At 43.7% G+C, this 27,836-nt stretch overlaps 1 long non-coding RNA gene across 2 annotated transcripts; it reads left to right on the top strand.

Moving 5' to 3' along the window:
* Positions 1-377: 377 nt before the first annotated feature.
* LOC138387176 (uncharacterized) lies at positions 378-17,273 on the top strand. Of its 2 annotated transcripts, none has more exons than XR_011233922.1 (3): positions 378-468; positions 2,084-2,156; positions 17,231-17,273. It is a non-coding gene; the product is annotated as an uncharacterized lncRNA (long non-coding RNA). The 2 variants fall into 2 exon arrangements; XR_011233923.1 differs by lacking the exon at positions 17,231-17,273 and adding an exon at positions 6,289-6,308.
* The last annotated feature ends 10,563 nt before the right edge of the window (positions 17,274-27,836 follow it).

Raw genomic sequence — 27,836 nt, 5'->3', positions numbered from 1 at the left:
CAGATATCAGAATAAGGCACAGAGACTGTGTTCCACAGGCAAGGTGGGGCCACAGGAGGAACAAAGGTGACCTGTTCTGTGTGAGGATGACCCGGCAGGAGTGCGGAAAGGACGAGGGCCTTGCAGGGAGGTGGGGCACGATTTGTTTCAGAACACAGAATGGGAATCTATTTCAGCATACTGTGTCTGAAATGGAGGTAACCATCACAAGCGAGATGAAAGAGACCATTTCATTCAGAATTCAATCAATTCTTGAAGGTGCTGCAATGGCAAGTTTGTTCATCTCCTGGTAAACAATCAGATTTTATTTTTGTTTTTGTTTGTTTTTCCTTCTTTTCTCAGCAGCTACAATTAAGTCAACGTGGTGATTTCGCAGGAGCAGTGACCCGGCTGCGTGGGAAGGGTGCGTGTGAGCAAGGCCTCCGGCTCCTGCCTGGATTCTCTCATCATGGATTCCCGGGAGGGAAGGTGAGTGCCCTGCAGGGCCTCCGTGGGTCCTGAGCCCCAACCTTCCCCAGCCTGAGTGCAGAGTGTGAGCACGTCCTCTTTCCTCAGGGGAGCCCTGCCTCCCGACTCCAGGAGTCTTTCCTGGACTGGAGAGGCTGCCCCAGGCCAGCCTGGAGACCCTATGACTAGCTCCCGGTGTTTGCTGTGGCCTGTGCCCAGTGCTTGTTAGGACTGGGCTGTGGGGACACCACCCAGCAGACGTGGGTCATTTAGAGACTCCACAAGGAGGCATCACTCAACTCTGGGTTAGGGGCACAACTGGATGACCCTCAGGGAAGTCTGATAGAAAATGGTGAGTGTAGGTCTCTGAAAACAGGTGTGGGGGAAGAAAGGCTGGGGGAGGGGTGCCTAGGGGATCTGCAGAGCCAGTGACAGAGGGACCCAGGATGAGACAGGGCCTGGGTGGGTCAACAGGGACTTTACATGAGTCTATTAAAGGAATTCACCTTCAGTGCTGGATCCTCATGGTGATTATTAGTTTTCTGTCACTATCACGTCTGGGCACTTGTGTCTCTATGGCCTGAAGGCTACTTTAGAGCCCATGTGTTTTTATACTCCACACTTCTCATCGCCTCCTGAGCACATACTGGCCTCTGTCCAAAAGCGTGGACAGCAAGGAACAAGGCTGGGGGTGGAGGAAATGGGCAGCCCAGCACTGTCTTCCAAGGAGCTCTGCTTAATACATGGTCCAACAGAGCCTCTGACAACTGGAACCCCTAGGCAGTGCCCGGGCAGGTATCACAGAGGCATTTAGGAAGAGAGAGAAGAAATCAGTGTACTTCCCTAAATGCAGATGTTGCCTAGAGCATGCCACGCTGGTTCATAGCTCACCAAAAAATCTTTCCCAGTAAAGTTGTCCTTAAAAGATTTTTGAGTCAGGGAATAATCTTGAGACTTGAGTCTAAGAACAATAGCAGTAACAACCTAACAACCACTACACATTCTAAAATAGCTGGAGAGAAATTCAATATGTGTGTGTGCAAAGATTTATTATTAATATAACTCCAGGAAATGGCTGAGCTGGCATAGACCTAATTCCTTTCAGTTTAGAGATGCATGGCGTCTATAACACATAGGCCGTTCGTGATGGCCTGAATGTCACTGTGAACTTCTCTGAGCAATTGGTTAAGTGTATTTACTTACTTAAGGATAGAAATTGTAATTCATTGACCACTTTGTTTATCATTAGTATAGAACGTAAGAATGGGGAAAGTATTGCCACAGAAACTTTCTATTGAGTTTTTGGCAACTTTCCTCAAACTTGCTCAAACTAAATGTGAGCCTTTTCCTGTATCTGAATTTTTCCTTGGTAGGAACTTTAGTAATCAAACTTTTGCTGGAGAGTAGCATTATAGCTCCCTCGGGATTGTTCCCATTTCTCAGGCAATTGTTTTGTCTAACTTTTTTTAAAAAAATCATACTGAATTTGAAGTGCTGAAAGGAAGATAAGTTCTTCAGTCTGAATGATTAATAAGGATATTACAGAACAGAAAAGAGAAGACAGAAGTTGAAAAGCAAATGAAATTTTCCCTGGCACAAAAATCAAATTAGGTTTTTCTGAACTTCTGTTTTATAGGCACAGCCCTGAGGCTTTGTTCTGGTATCTTCCTTGCCCATTTTGCTCCTTTTATGGTCACAGCTACTTCTGGGTAAGTTTCCTGACCCCTAAATCTTTTTCAAAGATTTAGCTCTTCCATAGTATCTAAAGGATTCTTCATAAACTTGGCTAAGTGAGCTACTATGCAAGCCTTTTCTGGATTTCCTTCTTTCAAGATATTGTAGCAGGACTCTTACGCAGTGTGTATTCCCGTGCAATACCAGCATGAGGAAAAGATTAAGAAATTTAAAAAAACAAGGTAAATATATTTACTGATAATGAACTTTAAGATACATTAGGGAATTAGTAATGACCTACTAAGTTGAATCATGAAATTTCCATGGGGTGAATCAACTTGGTTGAATATGGATGACATCATCATAGAGTTCAACCTACAGACCACCTTGAGTCCCAACTCCCCTTCTCATTTTGTTTGTTTTTTGTTTGTTTTTTACTAATTCAGGGATTTATTCATGTTATTACTATATAAAAATTTGCATGGTAAAGGTTAACAGTAAATTCAGAAAATCCATTACTTCTGCAGAGGGAAGGTAATTCAAAAGGGAAAAGGTGTACAGGTGGCTTTAGCAATGTTCTTTTGCTTCAGTTGGCAGTGGGTACTGAGGTGTAGGGGAGGGAAAAAAGGCTTCCTTCCACTGTCCTAAGTTTTTTGGTTGGGCTACAAATTAAGCTGACAAAAGACAGGTTAACAGGAAAAAAACATATTTAACTACATAGGCAAGGGACTCTCACACGGGTCAGATGACTGACGCTTATATATTAATATTACAGCATCTTCAGCTATAGAAGGAATGGGGGTAGGGGTTTGGGACTTTGGGTTGGTGGGGTGGGGGTTGTAGCCACATAAGTTCTGGGAAAGTGAGGGGAGAAAATAAATGATGAATAAAGCTTGTCTTGTTATGCAGATAGTCTCTCAGGTAACAAAAGTTCTCTCAGTGCAGCCCTCCCTAATACAGATTTATTTTAGGTATTTTGCATGGCTGGTGCAGTATTCAAGACTTGGTTAATGTTACATACTATATTAATAAGCCAAAGAAGAAAAAATCATTTTTGGTTATGTAAATTGATGCAGGAAAAAACTTTTGACAAAATATAACACCATTTTATAATAAAAACTCTCAGACAACTAGGGAGAGAAGGGGACTTCCCAAACTTTATCAAGAGCATTTACCAAAAACCTATAGCCAACTCTTACCAGAAACCTACAGCTAACTCATATTTTGTGGTTAAAGACAATGTTTTCCCCCTTGGGTTAGAAACGAGGCAGAGATATCTGCTCTCACCATGCCTATTCAACAAAGAACTGAAAGTTCTAGCCAACACAAGCAGGCAAGAAAAAAAGTAAGGCATACGGATTAGAAAGGAAGAAATAAAACTGGCCCTGTTTGCATATTACATGATTGTCTATGAAAAATCTCAGAGAATCTACAAAAATCTTGTAGAAATAATAAATTACTTCAGCAAGTTCTCAGGATAAAAGCTCTATACTCCCAAACTCATCACATTACTATGTAATAATGAATATGTAGAAACTAAAATTGAAAACACAACACCTTTACAATTGTTCCAAAGAAAATGAAATACTTAAGCATATATCTGAAAAAACTTGTACATAATCTGTAGGGTGAAAATTACAAAATATTGATGAAAGGAAATGAAGGACGAACTAAATAAATTCATACACATGCCTTGTTCATGGTTTGAAAGATTCACCCTAGCAAAGATGTCAGTTCTCTCCAAATTGATCTGTAGAGTTAATAAAATTCTTATCAAAACCTCAATGAGATTTTTTTGTGCACATAGATAAGCTTATTTTCAAATTTATATGAAAAAGTAGACCCTAGAATAGTTAATTATTGAAAAAGAAGAATAAAATACATGAATGATTTTACTAGATATTAGGTTGAGTATATAGTTACAATAATCAGACAGTGTGATATTGATAGAGAGATGAATACATAGATCAGTGGAACAAAATAAAGAACCCAGAAATTGACTCACGAAAATATGCCCAACTCATTTTTGACAAGGGTACAAAAGCAATGAAAGAGGAAGGAGTTGTCTTTTCAACAAATGGTGCCAGAGAAAATGGACATCCATAGCCTAAGAAATCTCAACTTAAACCTTATACCTTATACACACAAATTAACCTGAAATGGATCACAAACTTAACTGAAAAACATAATACTACAAGTTTTTAGAAAAAAAATCCTAGAAGAAAATCTTTGGGATCTTGGGCTAGACAAAAGTTCTTAGTTCTTATTCATAAGTGCCTTTTCATAAATTTTTATTTTCAATAATAGATCAATGGGTACCTTCACTTATTCTGAGAAAACGGAGAAGTATTCAATGTGCTCTTTCAGGTCTATAGGCAAATCACATGGATTGATCATTCATTGTAAACCTATAGTTAGTTGATCAGTAGCAGAGCCATCTGTAGTAGAATATTTTCCTAACAGAAAAATTCTGTATATGATAATAAAATATTTGGAGGATTAAAAGGGGAACCAGGGGGTCAGGGTGAGTGGGAGATGCTGCCGGTGAGGGTGAGAAGGGAGGAAAGTTCCCAACCCAAGCACAGGCAAACCTGGCAGAAACTGCTGGAAGGAGACAGAAAAGTCACTCAGGCTTCAAGTCTACTGATTAATTGTAATGTGCCATGCTTTGTAGAATAAAGAAAACAGTGTTTTCCAGCAAAAACTAGAACAGGTAACACAAATCTAAGGATAGTTTCTTTATGACCAGTTTTTACACAGAAAGATGGGGGAAAGAGTAATATTTTTAAGTTTTATAGCTGGCTTTGGGGAAAAGGAGTTCTGGTTTTTATGACCCACCTTGGGGAAGAGGGTTCTAGCATGTACAGCTATCCTTGAGGGAGAATGAGGGGCCAGAGACAGAAGGTCAGGGAGAAACATTTTCTTCTGAGGCCTTCATTTTGGGCTAGCTTTTTCTGAGCCCCAACATGGATTTGAATGTGTTTTCCAAAGTTGGCTTAACTACCAAATTCTTTATTTGTTCTATTTTGATGTTATATAAACTCATAAATGTTACAATCACCAAGAAGATTTTGGTTCATTCACCCTCCCTCAAATACTGGCTCAGCTCACGTCCCTTGATTCCCTTTGCTCAGAGTTTCCACCTCTGCCAGTGCTGAATTCCCAGTACAAGCTGTGGACTACACATTGATTTGGCTTCCCAGCTCTACCCTCTCAGAAAACCAGTGCAATATCAATGAGGAATGACATAAAAATGAGAAGACATTCACAGAAACACTTTTAAGTCAATTCATACTTTGAATACAGAGTGCTTCAATAATCAAGAATTTAACTACTGTTAAATTATCCATATGCTGATTAAGGGGGACAATGTTACCCTAGTAAAAGGAACATACACATGGTAGCCCATGAAACCAGTAGGGTGCTGTTAAACAGAGAGTCCCGCTTCAGAGATCGCCAGGTGTCGCTTTTTTCAATTTTGTAATTTACAGTACTTCCTAAGACCCCTCTGTGCATGGATACATCAATGCACTATCTCATTTGATAACCATATCTCTGAGAGGAGGTTGCAAGATTTTCACACTTGCACTGAGTCTTCCAGTGACATCCCACTTCACCTTGACAAGTATATCTGACCACCCCACTGTGTTAGAGATGACAGACTGTGTGAAATAATGGTATCCCTCCTGCAGAAGGTTGCTTGGGAATGTAGATAGTGTGCAGTGGATTGACGAGTGTAGACTCTTATTTAAATCCATTTTCTATGTCAAGTGATGTGTCCAAGGGATTGATTTTGGCATCAAAACCAAAATACTTCTCTTCCTGAACTTGTTCTTCAGACATTACCCTTCAGTAGCAAGTGCTGACAACTACAGATGCTGCCTTCACTAAAACTTGATTATTGATCAAATAATCTTATCTTGTACCCCCTGAAGTAATGCAGTGGGAGGAAGAGCTTCAGATCTACCTGTGCTTGGGGAGGGCTGCACTCACTGTAATTGCTTGGCCTGGCGACTAGGACTCTTTCTCAACATTTGCCAGTTTGTGAGCATGATCAATGGATTTGGATGCTAAGAATATTTATCTTATGTTTAATTCTGCTCAATATTTTTAACACCCCTGCATTACTAAACAACAGTCTATTTTATTTTTCTTTTCTGTCCCCAGAACTGCTTACATGATTCAAAACAAATATCTTCCATTGGGCCTTTCATATACGAAACTGAAGTTTAAAAAATAGTAAATCAAACTACTGCCTACCACTACTATTATACTTCAGAATTTTGGCGCCTGTCTTTCAAAAGCAACAGGATACATGCAACCATTAGGTGGAAAGGTAAACCACTGCATTCTTAACCACAGTGGTTCTTGGGTAAGGTGTGTGCTGCAGTTCCCCAGGCCCTGCCTGAGGTCCCTGCTGCTGGTTCCCACACCCCTCAGCCCTGCTGGCCCTGGCGGGCCCTGAAGTCCTGCATTCTAACTGGCCCTGAGCTCCCATCTTCCCCAACCCACCCAACCTTTCATGTGTCCCTCCTGCACCACAGCTCTGTGGTTTCTGCGGGCAATTGGGAAATGATCCACTCCCTTCTGTGTTTCCCACCTTCTGCCTGTGAAGGGGACACTGATCAGAGGTCACTGTTTCAGAGTCTGGGGAAATGGCTCTTCTGCAGTTTGTGGCTCTCACTTTCTGGACAAATAAATGTGGTTTGCCTGATGGAGCCCAGAGCCCATGGTTGTGTTGCATTCTGGGTCCGTTCCCTTAAAAATACCAGTGTTTCTGCAAGATTTCTGTCATTCTCCCAGTCAGTAAAATGCTTTATGAGCATTTTTTCTGCGGCTCCAGTATGTTTATTAATATATTCATTTATTTGCCAATGATATGCATGCATTGTGGTTCTGTAATTGATATGTATGACAATACTTCTGTATATATATTATGAACTGTATTATATATATATGTAAACCTAAGAAGAATGAGATGAAAAAGAACCTAAATGGAGCTCTAACGTTTTCTCTCTGCACCTCAGCATGCTGTGTTGCCCTTCCTACTGGGGAAAGCCCACCCCGGGCCCCACCACCAAGGTACCTCATGCCTGTTAAGTGAAGGCAGGGTGGGACAACATGGGGACGACTGCTCCAGAAATGATTTTGTCTGCTTTTGCCTCCACTCCTTATCTGTGATAACCATCTTAAATTGCAGGTGTGTTCAGGATTCAGGGAAAGGTATCCTTTCCAAGATGGAGTCTGTCCCACAGGGAGAAGTGGAACGCACTAATGCACTGTTTTTCATGGAAGTTGTAAAGTCAAATTTCCTTTGCTTATCTTTAGTTTCCTCTTAAACCATACCATGATTAAAAATAAGACTGCTATTAAGAGAGTTACCACACTATGAAATAAGTCATTATCTAAATGACAAAGTGGCTTTTTATTTTTATTTTTATTTTTTTTTGCTGAAATTATAATATCCATCCTGACCTGGTGGTGGTAGAAATAATTTCCTGTCAGGCTATCACCTGCCTCACAGATGAAGGGGCTTCTCTCCCATGGGCTGGATGATGTGGTGGGGGAAGCATCGGTTTGAGTCAGAAAATGTGGGAACCAAGCGCATGTGTGGTTGGGGGATATCTCAGGGTCCCCATTTGTCAATCAGGTTACTGGGATAGAGGACAGGCCATAGTTACTGTTTTGACAGTGGCTCTTCATCTTCCTCCCCTCCTTCTTCTGCATCTAAAATCACCCCTAAGTCCCTATACAATGAGGGATGGTATGGAGTGAGCTGGGGGTGAAGCGTGGTGTCGCCACTGAGCAAATGGGACCACCACCCAGTGCTTCTTCTGCCAAGGTCTGCTTCCTGCTTGGCTTACACACACGTCTGTCAGATGTGCTGACCATCGTGAACCTGCACCAGTGTGTCCTTGATCTGCCTTCTGCGGACCCTCCCATCAGACAGCCTCCTGGGAGTCCTTCCATTTAACAGCCAATAAACTATGTAGTTACTTGACAGGGGAGAATAGCTCAGCTTCCTACCTGAAGCCTCCATCTTCTCTTTTACTTACAAAAGTTCAAGAGAATGTAATCATTTTTCCAGAAAATATTTTTCCTGGTTATTTGGTTTGGCTTCATGCTCCATTCCAAGGGGAATAAGAGTGACTATAGAACTTTACAAGCCACATTTCCCATAAATCACTTCTGTAAAAATATTTTGGCCCACAGGTCTTACCAAAAAAAAAAAAAAAATAGGAAGTAAAAGCTTAGATGACAGACCTGCGTCGCCTATGTTTCCTTTGTCATGGTACCAGGATGAGATGAGGTGGTCATGTTTTCCTATGAAAGACACTAGCATTTCCTAAATCCTCATCTATTTTCCCAGAAGTTCCATTATTTTATATCTTTTTCTAGAATATGGTTTCATCTTATTTAAAGACATGATTTAGGCATACGGGCTGATACTTCCAAAAAGAAAATATCATTCCCATGATTGTGGGACACTGTGGATGTGGTTGTTCTTAGGGGAATGTTGAGTTATTCTGGTCACTTGATATTATTGACTGGACATTACAGGTCACTGGAATGGCCACCTTGCATAATTCTATGAACATAATAAGAAAATCTCACACAGGGAGCAAATTTCAAAAAGCTAATAGCTATAATTGTGTAAGATACATTACTATTTGACTGTGTTATTCTTAATTTAAAAAATAGATATACAACCTCAGAGCCCTCCCATTAGCTCAACCCTACCTTGTTAGAGAAGGCACCATGACCCTGTCATCCCAATGAGTAATCTAAGACACTTCATTAGAGATAGACACTTGACCTCTGTTTTTATCTTAAGATAACAGGATTCTATGAACAGTGAGAAATATATAATCTCAACTAAGTGCACAATTTGTCAAGTGTTAGGGATATACTGAGACCTTTATCATTATTATCATAAAAATGTTGGTTAAATATATATATTTTTTAATTTAACAAATGTTAAAATGTCAATTCCCAAGTAATTTGGGACAATGTATATCTGAAGGACAAATTCAATTATATATTTTCTAAGATTTCAAAATTATTTTAATCAATGTGTCCTTTTTGTCACCCTGCAATGAATATAAAACAGAGCCTGACTGCCTGAATCTTGGGAAATGTATATTTCTTGGAATTATTTTAAAAAGAAGACAGAATAATGGCCAAGAAACATATGAAAAAATGCTCAACATCTTTAATCATCAGGGAAATGCAAATCAAAACCACAATGAGATATCACTTATCTCCAGTGAGAATGGCCTTTATCAAAAAGTCCCAAAACAATAAATGTTGGTGTGGATGCAGAGAGATAGGAACACTCATACACTGCTGGTGGGACTGCAAACTAGTGCAACCCCTGTGGAAAACAATATGGAGATACCTTAAAGAGATACAAGTAGATCTACTGTTTGATCCAGCAATCCTATTGCTGGGCATCTACCCAAAAGAACAAAAGACATTCTATAAAAAAGTCATCTGCACTCAAATGTTTATAGCAGCACAATTCACAATTGCAAAGATGTGGAAACAACCTAAGTGCCCATCACTGCAAGAATGGATTAATAAAATGTGGTATATGTATACCATGGAGTACTCTTCAGCTACAAGAAACAATGGTGATATAGCACCTCTTATATTTTCCTGGATAGAGCTAGAACCCATCCTACTAAGTGAAGTATCCTAAGAATGGAAAAATAAGCACCACATGTACTCACCATCAAACTGGTTTCACTGATCAACACCTAAGTGGACATGTAGGAATAACATTTATCGGGAGTCAGGCAGGTTTGAAGGGGGAGGAGGGGTGGGAATATACACACATATACCCGATGCACACGTTTGGGGAATGGACACACTTGAAGTTCTGACTGCGGGGCGGGGGGCGGCAAAGGCAATATACGTAACCTAAACATTTGTATCCCCATAATATGCGGAAATAAAAAAAATGAATTCTTCTAAATAGTTCAGCAGGTTAAGATGATTTAGCTGAACATTAGGATTAGGATTTTATCATATTCTGCTACTACACATGGAAACGTGTAGTACCATCTGAGGGCACTGTCACATTTTGAGGAGCAAAAATAAACAATGTCAGTTAATTATTTAATTTTTACTATCAATTTGTTAAAAGTTCTAATAGAAATAGCACTAGAAATATGTCTCATTTATGAAAAATCTTCCTATGCTTGCTAATGTGGCTTGTTTCATTTTAAAAAATAAGGCAAACTTCACAAACCTGACACAACCTGTCATGTGCAAAATACCATGCCAGCTGCACAGCCCCACAGGAGCGAGTGGGAGGCAAATGCATCTTTGCAGGTTTATCTCCTCTGGAGTCCGTTTGCCGAGGGCTCCTTTCTTCACGTTTCCAGAGTAAAATCAGTCATTTTGAGTGCAGGGATTTGTGCCCAATAAAATAATGTGGCCCCTAATGTCATTTGACTGGATGATTACTAAAAGTAGACCAAGAAGATAATTTTCGCTCACTAGATAGTGACAGTTTTGCTTGCTTTCAAAGTTTGGGATTTTTCTAAACTGTGGGTCAGAGCTCAAGCTAATGAAATTTTGTGAAGGAAAAGATTTTCCAGATTTATATGTGCAATCTGTGATTTTTTTCAGAAGAAAGAAAAGTAATAAGATTAGAAAAGAAAAAATACACAAGCATTCTCTCCAGGGAGCACGGCAAATCTCTGAGATTCTCTCCTGTGCTGCCAGTTTGCCAAGTGCTGTCAGAGCCATGAAGAAGGACCTGTCACCGGGTGGCTGATCAGGATCCTAAGGATAGATATGAGGTCTCTGTCAGAGGTCTCAGCGTAAGGTCTCTCAGTGTTGGTCTCTGACAGAGGATGTGGGGTGTCTCAGTGTGAGTCTCTGTCAGAGGTCTCTGTGGGAGTCCCTACCAGAAGGGTCTGTGGAGGTCTCTCAGTGTAGGGGTGTCAGAGGTCTCTGTGTGGGTCTCTGTCAGAAGTCTATGTGGGGATCCCTGTCAGTGTTCTCTGTGGAAGCGTCTGTCAGAAGTCTCTGTGGAGGAATCTCAGTGTGGGTCTGTAAGGCAAATCCATTTGTATAGGCAATAGGTTCTTAAGCCAAACTAAAATGATTGCTGGCGTGTCTTCTGCCGGCCTTTAAGTCAGCATGGTTACGTAACCATGATGTCACCTCCTATGTGAATCACGCCTTTGCTTGGCATGTTGCCATGATTGTTCTGAGCCATATATAAGCGCTCACCATGTTCTTGCAGTGGGTTACATCCCCCCGGCAATAAAAGAACATGTTTCCTTTACCCACTACTGCTTGTCTCTTCTTTCAATTCCCAGAAACCTGCTCCGGTACCTTCGCTGGCCGCAGAGCCCCCTCCCCACAGAGTCTCTGTCAGACATCTCTGTGTGGGTCTCTGTCAGTGTTCTCTATGTGGGTTTCTGTCAGAGGTCTCTGTGTGGGGTTCTGTCAGAAGTCTCTGGGGCTGTCTGTCACAGGCACCTATGAGGGTCTCTGTCAGAGGTATCTCTGGGGGTCTCTAAGTTTGAGTCACTGTCAAAGGTCTCTATTTGGGTCTCTCTCAGAGATTTCTATGAGGCTCTCTTAGGTGGGTCTCTGTCAGAGGTCTCTGCAAGTCTTTGTGTGAATGGCTATCAGAGATCTCTCTGGAGATCTCTGTGGGAGTCTCTGACAGAAGTCTCTGTGGGGGTCTCAGTGAGAGGTCTGTGTCAGAGGTCTCTGTGGTGGTCTTTCAGGGTCCCTCTTTGTCATAGGTCCTTGTGGGAGTTTTTCACTGTGATTGTCAAAATTCTCTGTGGGGATCTCTGTCAGAGGTCTGTTGTGGATTCTTTGTCAGAGGTCTCGGGGAGTCTCTGTAGATATCTCTGTCAGAGTTCTTAATTTGTGTATCTAATAGAGCTCTTGGTTGGTCTCGATGGAGGTCTCTGATATCGTCTCTGTGTCATCAGAGTTCTTATTATGAGGTCTATCACTGAGTATCTCTGTCAGAGGTCTCTGTGTGGGTCTCTGTGAGGTCTTTGTGAGAGGTCCCAATGGAGGTCTGTCAGAGCTGTGTTGGGGATCTCTTTCCAAGGTCTCTGTGAGAGGTCTCTGTGGAGGTTTCCCACTTGGGGTCTCTGTCAGAGGTCTCTATTTGGGTCTCTCTCAGAGATTTCTATAAGGATCTCTTAGCGTAGGTCTCTGTCAGAGGTCTCTTTTGGAGTCTCTGTTAGAGGTCTCTATAGGTGTCTCTGTCAGAGTTCTCTATGGGCATATCTGTCACAGTTCTCTCTGGGGGTCTCTGTCAATGTCTCTGCCATCTTTGTGGGGGTCTTTCTGTGGGGGTCTCTGTCAGAGGTCTCTTGAGGTCCCTGTGGGGGTCTATGTCAGGGGTCTCTGCGGAGGTCTCTCTGTAAGGTCACTGCTCAGCTCCAGCATTCCCAGGCCCTGGCTCCCCTTGCTGCTATGCCCCTGTTGGCTTCCCTGTCCCCAGCGGACACGGGACAGGCTCTAGGAGCAGCCCAGGCACAACACTGGCCCTCCAAGTACCCCAGCTCTGGGAGCAGCATTGAGGCCACATGTCTGTGAAGGTCACCAGACTGTGATACCACAAGCACCTGAGTCCTGTCTTTTCTACCAGTCCTCTCTAGAATTCCAGAGGTGACAGTGCACAGGCTGGTCACATATGCAGTGAGAAAAGCCACCTTCCTACAAAGGCTTTGTGCCCCTTGGTCTAGCCCTCTGCCATGGGGCTGCTGCCTGACCCCCTTGGCCTATGGGTGCACTGGGCAGTCACTGTTTAGAGTGCCAGGTGAGCTCTGCCATCCTCCTGGTTGCCACCTCTTCAATTCTTCTCCCACACTCCACCCTCATCCTCTGTCTGCCACCATCAGATGGTTCCCCATTCTGGTCACACCAGAGGGGAAAGCGGGTGGCCAGGAGGGCAGACGAGGCCCTCGCACCTCCTGCTGCGCCCACCCAGACCGGCCCTGTCTTGGCCGCTGCTTTCAAAGGGAGGAAGGTGGAGGATGGGAGGGGCACGCTCCTGTCACCAAGGCTGAGCCCAGAGGGGCCAGCAGGGACCATCTCTTGGACTTGGCTCTGGGCTGCCTCTCCAATCCTTCAGCAGGCTCTGGGCAGGGTCGTCTGTTCCTCACCAGGAAAGTCATGGGGGCCAGATCTCTCTGCCCCTGCACCCAGGGCCAGCACCTCCACCCTGAAACTTCCTGACCCACTTCAGGCAGTGTGAGGCTGCCTGGCTCCCACATTCCTGCAGCCTGAGTGGAATTTCCCCACTTAGAGGCCTCTGTAAACCCATCCCCCACCACTGCACAAAGTTCGTGTAGAGGGAAAGCCTGGGCAAAAACAGTGTGAGTCAGATCCCGGGGTGGGGTGTCCACAGGGTTTGCCAGTCCTGACGGTCCTGAAGTCTCTCTGTAATGACCGAGTTATGAAAAGAAGGTGCAGTGCGGGACCTGGGGTGACAGTGCATCTGCCAGCTGGTCAGCCTCCCCGTGCCTGTCCCGCCCAGAAGCCACACCCAGGCAGAGCGAATGCTGACCCCTTCCCTGCAACCCAGCATCCCACACGGAAGCCACTACCTCTGATGAGAAAAACACATTTATTTGGCCCATGTTCTTGATAAGAAGAAGCCATTAGCATATACCAGATGTGCTAACATGAGGCAAAACAGGTTTTCTCTGCCTGAATAAAATTTATTCTGTGAGAAAATTTTCCCATAAGGAAAGGCATAAAAGGCAGGATCTTGCTGACCGGACAAGTGTGTTGTCTAACGGAGAAGGTGGCCCGAAGCTCTTGCCACCCTTGGCCTATGCTGGCAGGGACTGGCCGGGAGCACAGGCTCCCTGGGTGGGGAGGCCCAATTGCTGTCCCTCTCTGTGACCCACTTGTTCTTGACAAGATAGCTGTGGCCCATGGGGGTGGGGTGACTGGAGGCTATATCTCTCATCACTCTCCTTTGCCCTCTGTGGTAGGGAACTTTGGGGTGGTAGGAACGCCCATCCACTGGGGCCTGGGGTTCCTCTTTGCGGAAATTGAACGCCAGGGGACGATGTTCTTGCCTCAGCCCCAATTTGTCCACTAAAATCTGTCCGACACATGTGATGATTGCCCGGACCTCATCAGCCCTGATGTTCATAGATGACCTTGTGGCTTGCCCTGGGCTCTGGGCAGTGGCTGGCACAGGCTTGCCTTTCGGCAGGGGATCTTCCTGCTCTTTGCCCTTCTTACTGGGCTTGAGGCGCTGCAGAAAACGATTGATCTTTTCTCCGAAGTAGCTTTCTGGAGGTGCCTGTCCCTTCTCTTGTGGTAACTGAGAGTATTTGTTCCCAGGGGTTTCTCTTTCCCTGACCTGAGCAGGGCGACTCATCCCACTGGATTGGAAGGGCCTTGGTCCTGCAGACCTTGGTTCATGCTCCCTTGGTTTGGGCCTCCTACTGCTCTCTCTCTTGTCAGTAGGGCCACACATATTGCTCTGAGTCTTCCAGGAGGCCCTCACTTTTGGGCTTCTGGGCTCCTGCTGTCCCTGGCTGCTCCCTCCATGCCAAGTGGGGTCACATAGCCCCTGAGAAGTTGATGCGTCCTTACTGGGCACACTCTGGGTACCAGACAGAGAGGCCTGGGAATTGGACTGAGGTTCCTGAGAAACCAACATGTCTGCTGTGGGGAGTATGTCGGTGTGACGGCCTTGAAAATGGAGGCCAGTGGCACAGTCTTGGAGGAGGACACCAGTGGCAGGGCCTTGAAACTGCTTCTCTGATTCTACCTCCACTTTGAATGAAAACTTACTCGTAACCTTTGTTTTCAGGCGTAGGTCTCCTGGATGCTGGGTACCAGAAATTCTAGAGAATGAGGAGCTTTTACTGGGCCCCAGAGACCCTGAACCCAGATTCACATTAATGGTTTGGGAGTCTGCCATCACACTGGCTCCCAGCATGACTTCCCAAGCAGGGGGCTTTTCCTCCTTGCCCTCTACTGGCTCCATGGTCTTCTCGGCCCTTGAACATTGGGACCCTACGCTGAGCCCCAGCATTGCTATGCTACTGCAAGGGACTCCTGAGGCCATGCTCTCCTTCTCCTCCTGTAGATCATGCCTGGCCATTGCTGGACTTGGACTTGGCTCTGGGCTGCCTCTCCCGACCCCCAGGACAGTACTACTCTTCCACGTTCTGCTTCCAACGCTGCATGTGAGAGGCTGAGAAGGCCACCTTCCCTCCTGTCCATTGGCAGAGGCCTCTGAGTGCCCACGGTTGTCACCAGATTGGCCACCTCTCTGGTCCCTCTGGACTTTCTCACTCACAAGTGAGGGGGCAGAGAGAAAACCAGTCAGGGTGAGGACTGACTTTTTTGTTATCACCTTCTCTCCTGGACCTTTCCGAGGATGTTCTCCCAGAAAATTGGCAACCTCAGCTATGGAGCCATCCCCAAATTCACCAGTGGCCCAGGAGGGAAGGCTGGAGAATGGAAAGGGTGGGGTTTGACGCTCAAGATTTATGCGCTCCAGGGACTGGAGATTTGAACCCCACCTATGCCTCACACGAAACCTTATAATGTGTGCTTCTAGCATCTCTTTAGTGCAGGGATCAAGGAAAAAAAGCTCCTGAGAGGTGTTCACATGGCATTTCTGACCCCTCAAGGATGCTAGATTTCTGGGCTTATGGTGGGTGTCAGACTTGAGAACAGTACGGCTGGCAGTGATCCTGGACTGATGCTCACGCACAGGGACCGTGCCTTCGTTGATCTCCCCCACCTTCTGGTCCAATTGGAAATTCAGGGTTTTGTCAACCTGCTGCTTCTCTGGGCCCCTGGGTACATAATTTCCTGATTTATACCTCTGGAGCCTAATCCAGTCACTATCTGACTCCTCCTCCTCCTTGTCGTCCAGAACTTTCACCAAGGTATTTTTTGAACCTATGTATAGATCTTCTGGGAACCTCTTCAGATCTTGCCCTAGGTTCCTGGTTGGGTCCTTGTCTTCTTTGACACTTATGGAACTCTCCTGAGAGAATCTTTTAGAGTGCCTGGACCCCATCTTCTGTTCATCCTTGCTGCTTTTACCTGCAAATGCCCCATGCTTGTCTTCTGCCCCAGGCTGACCCCTCCCTGGGAATTCACCCTGAGGCTGCATCATGGGTGCTTGGGATCTGCAGGGAGGGCCCAACTGGTCTTTATCGGGGGTGAAACTCCTTTGAATATGTTGCTTGTGCTGCTTCTGGTGCTCAGGGATGATCAAATCTCCGAGAAGAATGGAGCCAGACTTGTGGCTCTGGGAGTCCTCGCTATCCTGGGGAAGGTCTGGAGTGGGTTGGCTACAGGAGGCCCGAGAGTTTTTGAGCAGAGAGGATAACATTTTCTTCCACCTCAGTCGCTTCTGCAAGGGCCATTCCAGATGCTCACCTGCAGTTGGGATGAGGAATTGTGCCTTCTCCTGGGATGTAGGGCAAGTTGTTCTACAGCTTCCTGTAAGGTCCCCTTTACTCTGGGGTGGAGAGCAATATGGTACTTCTGGGGGAGCAGGAGACAGAGGGACCTGGCTGTGGATCTTATCCAAAGGTAGGAGCTGGGGCTGGGGCTTGGGCAAGGTTTGAGTCAAAGGCTGAGGCTGGGGCTTGGGCAAGGTTTCGGTCAAAGGCTGGGGCTGGGGCTTCGGGAAGATTTCAATCAAAGCCTGGGGCTGGGCCTCGTGGTGGGGCCCAGGCTGGTCCTGGGGAGGTTGTGAAGGTTCTTCCCTCCAATTTTCTGAAGGAAAAAAGTCAGGGACTTCATTGAAGGAAACAAAGCGACGTGGTGGTTTTGTAGAAGGCTTCCTAGAGACCCAGGCAGCAGCTACCAGGGACTCGCTGTGCAGAGTTGGGAGGCCCCAGAAGAGCTGGCCGCATTTCTGCTGTAAGTGGTCCCCCATGGCCTTCGGATGGGAGAGCTGCTGAGGATCCGGCAGCTGCTCTGGTTTCTCTTTCATGTTCCAGAAGAAGTATGGAGTTGTGGTGTCCCACTCCCAGCTCGGTGACTTTACCATATTCCCCAGAGAACCCTGCGGGTAATCGGGGCTCACTTGTTTCAGAAATGACCTATCCTTTTCTTTTTCCTTCCACAGCTTCAGTCCTGCTCTCTTGGTAATGAGCATTTCCAGGAGCTTCTGGACATCACAGTTGAGGAAAGCAGAGCCACCACCCTCTCTCTGCCTGTGTGTGGGGTCTCCCCAGAGCCAAGCGTCAGGTGGATGATGGAGAAGAGGCTCTTTCTGGGATTTGCTATGTGGCGAGGTGGGAAAGAAAAGGGCCTTGGCAGCTGCCCACCACCAGGAGAGGAAGAAAATGGTGCGTTCAAGGCCTAAGGTGGCCAAGACAGGAGGCACCGAACAAGAGTAACCTGGAGGTGAGCTCTCTGGGACAGTGCCTGGGGGGATTCTGATCAAGTCAGACTGGTCTTCTTGAGGTTGTACTGTCAGGGTGGAGGCCAGAAGTGAAGGGCGCTGGGCCAGGGGAGCCGGGGAAGCCAATGGGGATGAGGTGGCAGGAGAAGCATCTTCCGCACGCTCCCCAGGTGGCTGGTAGGCTCTGGCAGGTGCTGGTTTGCATACTTTCCCTGGGGGATCTGGACAGGAGAGCTGACAAAAGCCCCTTTTGTCCCGGAACTTTTCCAGGTGGCTGCAGAAGACAGGAGGCACAAGCTGCAGCAGGGGTGGGTGGGGCCAGGGTGTGGCCCAGGGCCCTCCACTGCCCCCATGCTGACTTCACAAAGCTCTGCCTCTCCCTGGACCCAGGGCTGTAGCCACATCCTGTCCCCATCCCATGGTCTCCCCCTCCCAGGTCAGCCCCAGGCCCCCGAGTCCTGTTCCAGGCCCTGGTAGGAAGGAGAACAAGGAGAGAAGGGGAGAGTGCCTCACCTCTGCAGAAGCAAAACCAGGTCCCGAGCCCCCTCCAGTTCCTCCAGGCAATCTCTACAAGCTGAAAATCAGGAGCCAGGTTAGGATGGGGAAGGGATGGGCCTGAGGATCTTGCAGGAGGCCGAGTGTCCCTCTAGAGCAGACTGGGGGGATTAGACCCTAGGGCACAAGCATCAGGGCTCAAGGCCATGTGACCCTGAGAGGGACAGCAGGAAGCTTGGTGTGCAGCACTTTATCATGTACAGAGTGCTCCCACATCCATCCCACAGGGGCCTCACACCCTCCCTGTGGGGGAGCAGACAGGGATTGCTCAAAGAAGAACCAGCCTTAGCCAGGCTAAGCAGCTGTCCACAGTTGGGCCTGGAGGCCACACCGCCACATCCAGGCCCCTACTGGGCAGCACCCATTCTCGGCCCACCTGGCTTCATGCCCAGCCTGGGATCTGAGAAGAATCCTGGGTTCTGATATCCTTCCCTGGATGCCACCTCCACCCACCTCAGGCCTTCAATGGACCTCCTGGGAGACTCATTCCTCAGGACAGTGAAGCTAAATTCCCCCCTGGGGGCTCTGGATACACAGGCAGAACCTTACCTTTTAGAGGGCAGTTCTTCTTCCTGCGCCTGGGCCTCCCCCTCTTCCCCACTGGAGGCTGAGAGACAGGAAAGATTGAGAGGCTGGGACCAGTCCTCACTCACCTCTCCCCAGACAAGCTGCAGACATTTAGTCCTTATGGAAGACGTGACCTTCTACATCTAGTTAATGGATCTCTGCCTTCTTTTCTTTGCTTTCACTCATTTTTAAAGTGGATAAAAATATTGTCTGTTTTCCTTCTTTGAAAAAATGCAAAGAAGAATTTTTGACATGAGATCCACCATGAGTGTCTTCTGTCGCTGTTCCTCTGCTTGAGCACTCAAGACTCCAATGTACAGGTGCCTCTGAGCTGTCAGGCAGGATTCTGCTTCTCAAAGAGGCCAGAGGCCACTCCAGCCTCTGATGGGAGGCTCAGCACAGGCCTCAGATCACCAGACACAGATGGGCTGGGCTACAGGTACTGGCCATGGGAAGGCAACTGATGACTGATGAACCAGGACTGAGGGCCGTCCACCCACACAGATCACAACCCTTTCATAGCCTCCTCCTGGTTCCTGAGTCCTGGCATTTGACTTTGCCCTGATGCCTCCTCTGTACCCACAAGGGTGTCTGAGAGCTTAGTCTAGAAATCTTATACTACTCTAACCCCTTCCTGCCCTGCCTGGGCCTAGGAGGACAAGGAAATTTCCCATCTCAGGAATCTCTAGTCAATTTGGAAAAGTGGAAATAAAAATAGAAAGAAAAGAGAGAATCATTCTCTGTTAGTTCTGGGCTGAGAGTTCCTTACCTTCCCGATGCTGCTTGTCTGCCCAGTCGGTGGTGAGGATGGATCACTCCCAAGGCAGGGGAGTAACAGAAGGAAGAGCCCCAGTCCACACAGGATGCCCAGGATGATATCCATCATCCAGGAAGTGGAGCTGGGGTTTAGCCATGTGGCACTATCGCTATTCAGAGGAAATGGATGATTCTCCATCTTCTGAATCGCACTGTCGCCCTAAAGCAACTGAGCCCTGGGCGTTGCCTTTGGGCCTTTTGACTAGGGCCCAGGCCTGCATCACAGAGCTGTGGCCCCTCATCACACAGGGCTCCTGAGGGTGGGGTTGATGATGTGGGGAGGAGGCTGAACCACAGTCCCTCCCCCACCACCCTGCTCTGCAGATCCCTCCCCTCCCTGGGCCTTCTAGATCCTCCTTCAGACTCCACCTGCTCAGCCTGTCAGAGATAGACCTCAGTCAATTTTCTATTCTTTCTCTCTGCAACCCAGATATTACCTGGTTCCTTTGATCTTCTGGAGATCTTGGCTTGAACCCACCAATTTCCTAGCCTTTGAAAGTCTGAAATTCTCCCAGGAATTTTGTTTATTTTCTAGGGATTTTTACTCTCAAAATCTCCTCTGTCTTCATAATTTTCCCACAAACTAAGCTTTCTTCTTTCATCAACTCAGAAGTAGAACTTAACTTTATACTTATTTCAATCTTGTAAATTTTGAATATTTTAGTTGTTATTGTTTATGTTAACCTTTGCTGTCTTCGCTCATGGGCTGACACAAAAAGTCAAACTAATGATTTGTTATTTAAACTTTACAAAACTAAATAAGCATAGTAAAAATATAAATCATTAAACTTCCAAATGATATTTATTTGGTTAGTAACAGAATTCTGAGTTATAAAAGCTGCACAAGCACTTATGGAACTTGCTATAATACACACAGACACATACACATATTGTGGCAAACTAATTCATTATTTTCAAATCCATGGATTAATCATTTTCTCTAAATCTTTCATATATTATATTGGTCCTATTTTTTCTTACTCTGCCCAAAATACAATTTCTGCTCTCCAAAGTTTCAGAACATGTGTAATACACATGAAAGGAAGAAATGGGTTATGAGGACTGAACTCTGATCTTTTTCTTTGCTTCCCGCAAAAAAAAAAAAAAATCCTTTTGTAAGGGAGCCTGGTGAGTCATGCCTACAAATGATAAATCTCAGTAAACAGGTTGTTATGACGTTTATTTCCCAAAGTGAATCTGGTATAGCATCACATGAAAGATAGAAGACCCTTATCTTAATTCAAGCATTCCTTTCTGCAGATTCCTGGTCTTTTGGACAAAGCCTAACTCTTTCAGCCAATTGTCAACTAAAGCATCCCGAAACCCACCTATGACTTGTAAGTCCCTGCTTTGAGATGTCCCACCTTTTTGGGCCAAACCAATGTAGGCCTTCCATGTATTGATTTGTGACTTTCCCTGTAATTCCTGTCTCCCCGAAATGTATAAAACCAAACTGTAACCCAGCCACAGCAAGTCCACTTGCTCAAGGCTTCTTGGGTGTGGCTCCAGGTCATGGTTGTCAAATTTGGCTCAGAATAAACCTCCTTCAATTATCTTCCAGAATTTGTTTTTTTTTTTTTTTCATTGACAGGATACACTGAAGTACTAATCCTCACAGTGGAGAGTGGGCCTGGGGAACCAAAGCCTGGGTTTGAGCCTAGTCCAAAGCAGCCTCTTCTGATATCTCTAATGTCTTCAGTACATATATTTTTCTTCAGAGTATGCCCCAGTCACTTATTTTGGGTTGACAACCACATGGCAACTACATGAGTGGATACCTTGGAGTAGAGCCCCTTTTGACTTACAGTGATTTCTCCCATCAGGGCTAAGGTAGCGGCAGCTAGAGATTCACTCCAAGAGATCATTTGTTTTTGTTTCTGCCAAGGCCAAAATACAGCTCTCTCCTGAGTTTCCTCAATCTTCTCAACTTTTTGGCTTGATATTAAGGTTTATTTTGCTGGAAAACCCCTCTAAGGAGTTTTGCTCGCTTCCAAACAGGAAGGCGAGTTTCCCTGCTTCCGTGGTGATACAGAGTAGGTTCAGCTTGGGCCCCATCTCCAGGTAAGGAGCTGATCTGAGATTTCCTTTTAGACTTTTCTAGCTGAAGGTAAGGTTTATTGTTAGCTGGCTGTAACTTCTATTTATACTTAAAGATCTCAACAATGTATTAATTATGTAGTAATTTCTTCTGTTTTTGGTTTTACTCTGTCTTACATTGGATTTTGGCCAACTCTTGGTCAAAACTGACAGAAGGTCTAAATTATGGAAAATGAGGCCTCTAGAATTGACTAAACCTCCCACAGTTGCAATACATCAGCCAGTTAGAAAAATTATAATATTTTACCCTGAAATATATTTCTTTGACATACTCTGAGGTGGCTGGCACAGAAATAATGCTACAAACCTCTCATCTGTGGGAGAAAATTTACATTTATAGAGGATCTCCATTAATACAGCCAGGACTTTATTTACCCAATCTAGGAAAGAATAAGTGAGAATCTGGCACCTTTAAAGGACTTAAAAAAATTTATTACCTATTCTCTGTGAGGGCTACTAACTGTGAGGTTTTACTTGCATAACAAGACCACCTTGGCTAGCCTCTCTTCTCTCTTGCAAACCTGTTTTGCAACTTCTAAACCCCCATTCTTAAAAAACAAAAACAAAAGAGAAAACAAACAAAAAAACCCTCTGTACTTCATTGAGGAATTTAGTTTCATTCTAAAGGCTCCTGTGTATACAGTTTAAAAATTAATTTAAATGCCTTTTTCTCCAGTGAATGAATCTACCTCATGTCTGATTTTTCAGAGAAACTTATGGGGGAAAGGGCCTTGCTCCCTACAGTTTAAAGCCACTCTGTTTCTTCTGAAAAGCTACAGTAGTGAAAATCCAAAGACCTGGCCAGCTGGCAAAAGGGGCAAGAATTTCTTACCAGCCAGGCTCCTGGCCTTGTTCTCTGTTAAACAAAAGACAAAAATCAGTATTTGCAAGGGTTTGACTAATGTAAGAAAAAGGATTTGTGTGATTAGTCTTGGTACAACAACTCTGGTGTAGTTTTTATAATTGTTTTTTTTAATATATATATATTTTCTTTTTAATTATTATGGGTACATAATAATTGTATATCTTTATAGGGTACGTGTGATGTTTTGATACAGGCATACAATGTGAATTAATCAAATCAGGGTAATTGGGGTATCCTTCACCTCAGGATTAAGATGTTTTATCATTTCTTTGTGTTAGGAACTTACCAATTCCACTCCTTTAGTTATTTTAAAGCATATCTAACTTATTGTTGTTAACTGTCATTTTGTTGTGCTATCAAATCTAATTGTCTAGCTACCTTTTTGCACACATTAACCATACCCACTTTTTATTCCCCACTCCCTGCTACCCTTCCCAGCCTCTGGAACCGTCTTTCTATTCTCTGTGTCCTTGAGATCAATTGTTTTTAATATTTAGCTCCCACATATGAATGAGAACATGGGAGATTTGTCTTTCTGTGCTTGCCTTATTTCACTTAACATAACATACTCCAGTTCCATTCATATTGTTACAAATCGCAGGATTTCATTCCTTCTTTTGGCTATGTAATATTCCGTTGTGTATATGTACCACAATTTCTTTATCCATTCATCTGTTGATGGACACCTAAGTTGATCCCAAATCTTGGCTGAGGTGAATAGTGCCCCAATAAACATGAGAATACAAATAATCTTTTCAGCATACTGATTTCCTCTCCTTTGGATATTTACCCAGCAGTGAGATTGCTGGGTCATACGGTAGTTCTATTTTCAGTTTTATGAGGACCTTCCATACTGCTCTCCATAGTGGTTGCATTAATTTGCATTCCCGAAAAGAGCATACAAGGGTTTCCCTTTCTCCACTTCCTCATCGGCATTTGTTACTGCCTGTCTTTTTGATAAAAGCCATTTTAACTGGAGTGAGATGATATCTAATTGTAGTTTTGATTTGTGTTTCTCTGATGACTAATGATATTGAGCATGTTTTCATAACATATTGGCCATTTGTATGTCTCTTTTGAGAAATGTCTATTCAGATTCTTTGGCCATGTTTTAATCAGATTTTTTTATTTTTTCCTGTTGCGTTTTTGGAGCTCCTTATATATTCTAGTTATTAATCCCTTGTCAGAAGGGTAGTTTGCAAATATTTTCTGACATTTTGTGGGTTGTCTGTTCACTTTCTTGATTGTTTCCTTTGCTCTACAGAAGCTTTTTAGCTTGATGTGATCCCATTTGTCCAATTTTACTTTGGTTGCCTGTGCTTAGGGGATCTTACTCAAGAAATCCTTGCCAAGACCAATGCCTTGAAGCATATCCCCAATGTTTTCTTTTAGTAGTTTCATAGTTTCAGGTCTTATATTTAAGTCTTTAATCCATTTTTATTTGATTTTTGTATGTGGCAAGAGATTAGTGTCTAGTTTCATATTTCTGCATAAGGACATCCAGTTTTCCCAGCACGATTTATTGAAGAGACTGTCCTTTCCCCAGTGTATATTCTTGGTAACTTTGTCAAAGATAAGTTCACTATAGATGTGTAGATTTATTTCTAGGTTCTCTACTGAGGCACATTGGTCTATGTGCCTGTTTTTATGCAAGTACTGTGCTGTTTTGGTCACTACAGCTTTGTAGCATAATTTGAAGTCAAGTAATGTGATTCTTCCAGTTTTGTTCTTTTTGCTCAGGATGGTTTTGGATATTCTGGGTCTTTTGTGGTTCCATATAAATTTTAGGATTATTTTTTATATTTCTGTGAAGAATGTCATCGGTATTTTGATAGGGATTGCATTGAATCTGTAGATTGCTTTGGGTAATATGGACATTTTAGTGATATTGATTTCTCCAATCCAGGAGCATGGAATATCTTTCCATTTTTTGTGTGTGTGTCCTGTTCAATTTTGTTTATCAATATTTTATAATTTTCACCATAGAGATATTTCACTTCATTGGTTAGGTTTATTCCTACGTATTTTATTTCATTTGTAGCTACTGTGAATGGGATTACTTTCTTCATTTCTTTTGCAGATTGCTAACTGTTGGCATATAGAAATGCTACTGATTTTTGTATGTTGATTTTGTATCTTGCAACTTTACTGAATTTGTTTATCTGTTCTTTTTTTTTTTTTCTTCTGGTTTTTTTTTTTTTTTTTTTTTTTTTTGAGACAGAGTCTCACCCTGTTGCCCAGGCTAGAGTGAGTGCCGTGGCGTCAGCCTAGCTCACAGCAACCTCAAACTCCTGAGCTCAAGCGATCCTCCTGTCTCAGCCTCCCGAGTAGCTGGGACTACAGGCATGCGCCACCATGCCCGGCTAATTTTTTCTATATATATTTTTAGCTGTCCATATAATTTCTTTCTATTTTTAGTAGAGGTGGGGTCTCGCTCTTGCTCAGGCTGGTCTCGAACTCCTGAGCTCAAACGATCCGCCCACCTCGGCCTCCCAGAGTGCTAGGATTACAGGCGTGAGCCACCGCGCCCGGCCTGTTTATCTGTTCTAATGGTTTTTTTTTTTTTTTTGTGGAGTCTTTAGGTTTTTCTAGATATTAATATAAGAGCATGTCATCTGCAAACAAGGATAATTTGATTTCTTCCTTTCCAATTTGGATGCCCTTTATTTCTTTCTCTTGTCTGATTGCTCTAGCTAGAACTTCCAGTACCATATTGAATAACAGTGGTGAAAGTGGGCACCCTTTTCTTGTTCCAGATCTTAGAGGAAAGGCTTTCAGGTTGTTTTTTTTTTTTTTCTCCATTCAGTATGATACTAGCTGGGGGTCTGTCATATATGGCTTTTATTGTGTTGAAGTAAGTTCCTTCTATACCCAGTTTTTTCAGAGTTTTTCTCAGGAAAAGATGTTGAATTTTATTGAATACTTTTTCAGCATCAGTTGAAAGGATCATATGGTTTTTGTTCTTCTTTCTGTTGATATGATGTATCACATGGATTAATTTGTATGTTGGGGCATCCTTGTGTCCCTGGGATGAATTCCACTTGATCATGATGAATAATCTTTTTAATGTGTTGTTGCATTTGTTTTGCTAGTATTTTGTTGAGGATGTTTGAATCTATGTTCATCAGAGATATTGGCCTATAGTTTTCTTTTTGTGTGTGTCTTTGTCTGGTTTTGGTATTAGGGTGATATGGGCCTTGTAGGATGAGTTTGGGAATATCCCCTCCTCCTCAATTTTTTGGAAGAGTTTAAGTAGGATTGGTATTAGTTCTTCTTGAATGTTTGTTAGAATTCAGCAGTGAAACCATCAGGTCCTGGATTTTCCTTTGATGGGAAAAATTTTATCACTACGTCTATCTATTACCTGTTATTAGTTTATTCTAGTTTTGTATTTCTTCCTGGTTCAATATTGGTGGTTTTATGTGTCTAGGAATTTGTTCATGTCTTTTGGGTTTTCCAATTTATTGCATATAGTTGCTCATAGTAGTCTCTGATGATCCTTTAGATTTCTGCTGTATCAGTTGTAATGTTTCCTTTTTCATCTCTGATTTCATTTATTTGGGTCTTCTCTCTTTTTTCTTAGTCTGACTAAAGGTGAGTCAATTTTGTTTATCTTTTCAAAAAACCAATCTTCGTTTCTTTGATCTTTTGTATTTTTTTGTTTCAGTTTCATATATTTCTGCTCTAATCTGTATAATTTCTTCTATTAATTTTGGGTTTGGTTTGCGCTTATTTTTCTAGTTCTTTGAGATGCATTGTTAGATTGTTTATTTGAAGCTTTTCTACTTTTTTGATGCAGGCACTTATTGATATGAAATTTATCCTCTTGTTACTACTTTCACTGTATCCCAGAGCTTTTGATATGTTGTGTTTTCATTTTCATTTGCTGCAAGAAATTTTTAAATTTTCTCCTTAATCTCTTCATTGGCCTACTGGTCATTCAGGAGCATATTGTTTAATTTCCATTTATTGTTTGTATATTTTCCAATGTTCCTTATGTTCTAGTTTTAATCCATTATGGACAGAGAAAATACTTGGTATGATTTCAGTTTTTTGAAGTTTTTGAGACTTGTTTTGTGGCCTAACATATGATCTATCCCTGAGAATGATCTATGAGCTGAGGAGAAGGACATGTATTCTGTAGCTGTTGGGTGAAACATTCCACCAGGTCAATTTTCCTTACTCAGGAACTCTGTAAAAGCAGATTCGCAAAAAAACATTTTTGAAAGAGAGAGATTTGCATCTCTTTTCTGCCCATTCAGCTTTCTTCAGAAGTTGTGCAAAACAGAACTCCTGCAGGGTGTCTGTTAGTGAGAGAACTCATAGCATTGATCTTTAACTGTTACTGGGGAAATGGTGGGACTAGGTATTTTCCTGTTATTTTTGCAAGGCTGTCTCTTTCACTTAAGTTTTCTAGTCTTTGACAAACACTTTGAGTCTTCAACTACCGTAAGTTTCTTATTAATTCCGGGAGTTGACAGACCATCCTATTTATTTGGGTAATATGTTCTACAGGAATGAATCTCTTTCTAATTAATGTTCTCTGAAGAGGAAGATGAAAGAGGTTTTTAAGAGATTAAATGTCACTGTTCTTCTGTCAGAATACATTTTTATGGTGTTTTATCATACATGATGCATTTCCATACATCTTTCTCAGCATATATGAGGTGAATTAGGCCATGGAGTTTTTTCCCCAGGTAATTGCTTGAATCTATGCTATGGTATTATGTGTACTCTGAGCAGGTATCTCTGACCTGCTCCAACCTTTAAACTTTTTGAGTCCCGAATACATGAAAAATAATAATTTTTAATAATTAAGATCCTGGGAGGTATGCCCATTTAAAAAATATTCATTTTTCATTGCTGTTGTTATTTTAACCACACCAGACCCATCTGGCTCAATTTTCATGCAACAAACTTGTGAAATGTTTTTCAGTTGCCACAGATCCCCAGGTTGAAGGTCACATAAACTGAGCATGCCCAGATGAACCAAGCATGCAACCATGGGCAGAATGTACATGCTCAGACTGAGGAGCAGAGATTGAACTAAGAAGCAGATACTGCATGGCAAGATCCAGGATCCATTCAGATCAAGACCTGGCACCACCCCACGGCAGAATCCAGTCAGATCCTACCTGCTGGCATCACCTCATTGCAAGATAACGTCAGTTCATCATGCCTCATTACCCTCTGCTTATGAAAACCAACCTAGCCCCCAGCCCGGAGAGATGGATTTGAGCATTCTCTTCTGTCTCCTTGCCAGTTGGTTTGCGTAAAGCTTTTCTTTTCTCAAAGGCCAGTGCCATGGTATTTACAGCGGGGCAGCAACTCCACTGATTGCTCAGTAACAATTCTGGTGGGACTGAGGTCTGCCCAAGGGACTACTGTCATGAAGGGACCATGGCCTGCCCAAGGTCCTACTGTCCC

Source organism: Eulemur rufifrons, chromosome 7 (assembly GCF_041146395.1).
Source record: "Eulemur rufifrons isolate Redbay chromosome 7, OSU_ERuf_1, whole genome shotgun sequence".
Classification (NCBI taxonomy): Eukaryota; Metazoa; Chordata; class Mammalia; order Primates; family Lemuridae; genus Eulemur; species Eulemur rufifrons.
This window is presented reverse-complemented; position numbering and strand designations above follow the sequence as displayed.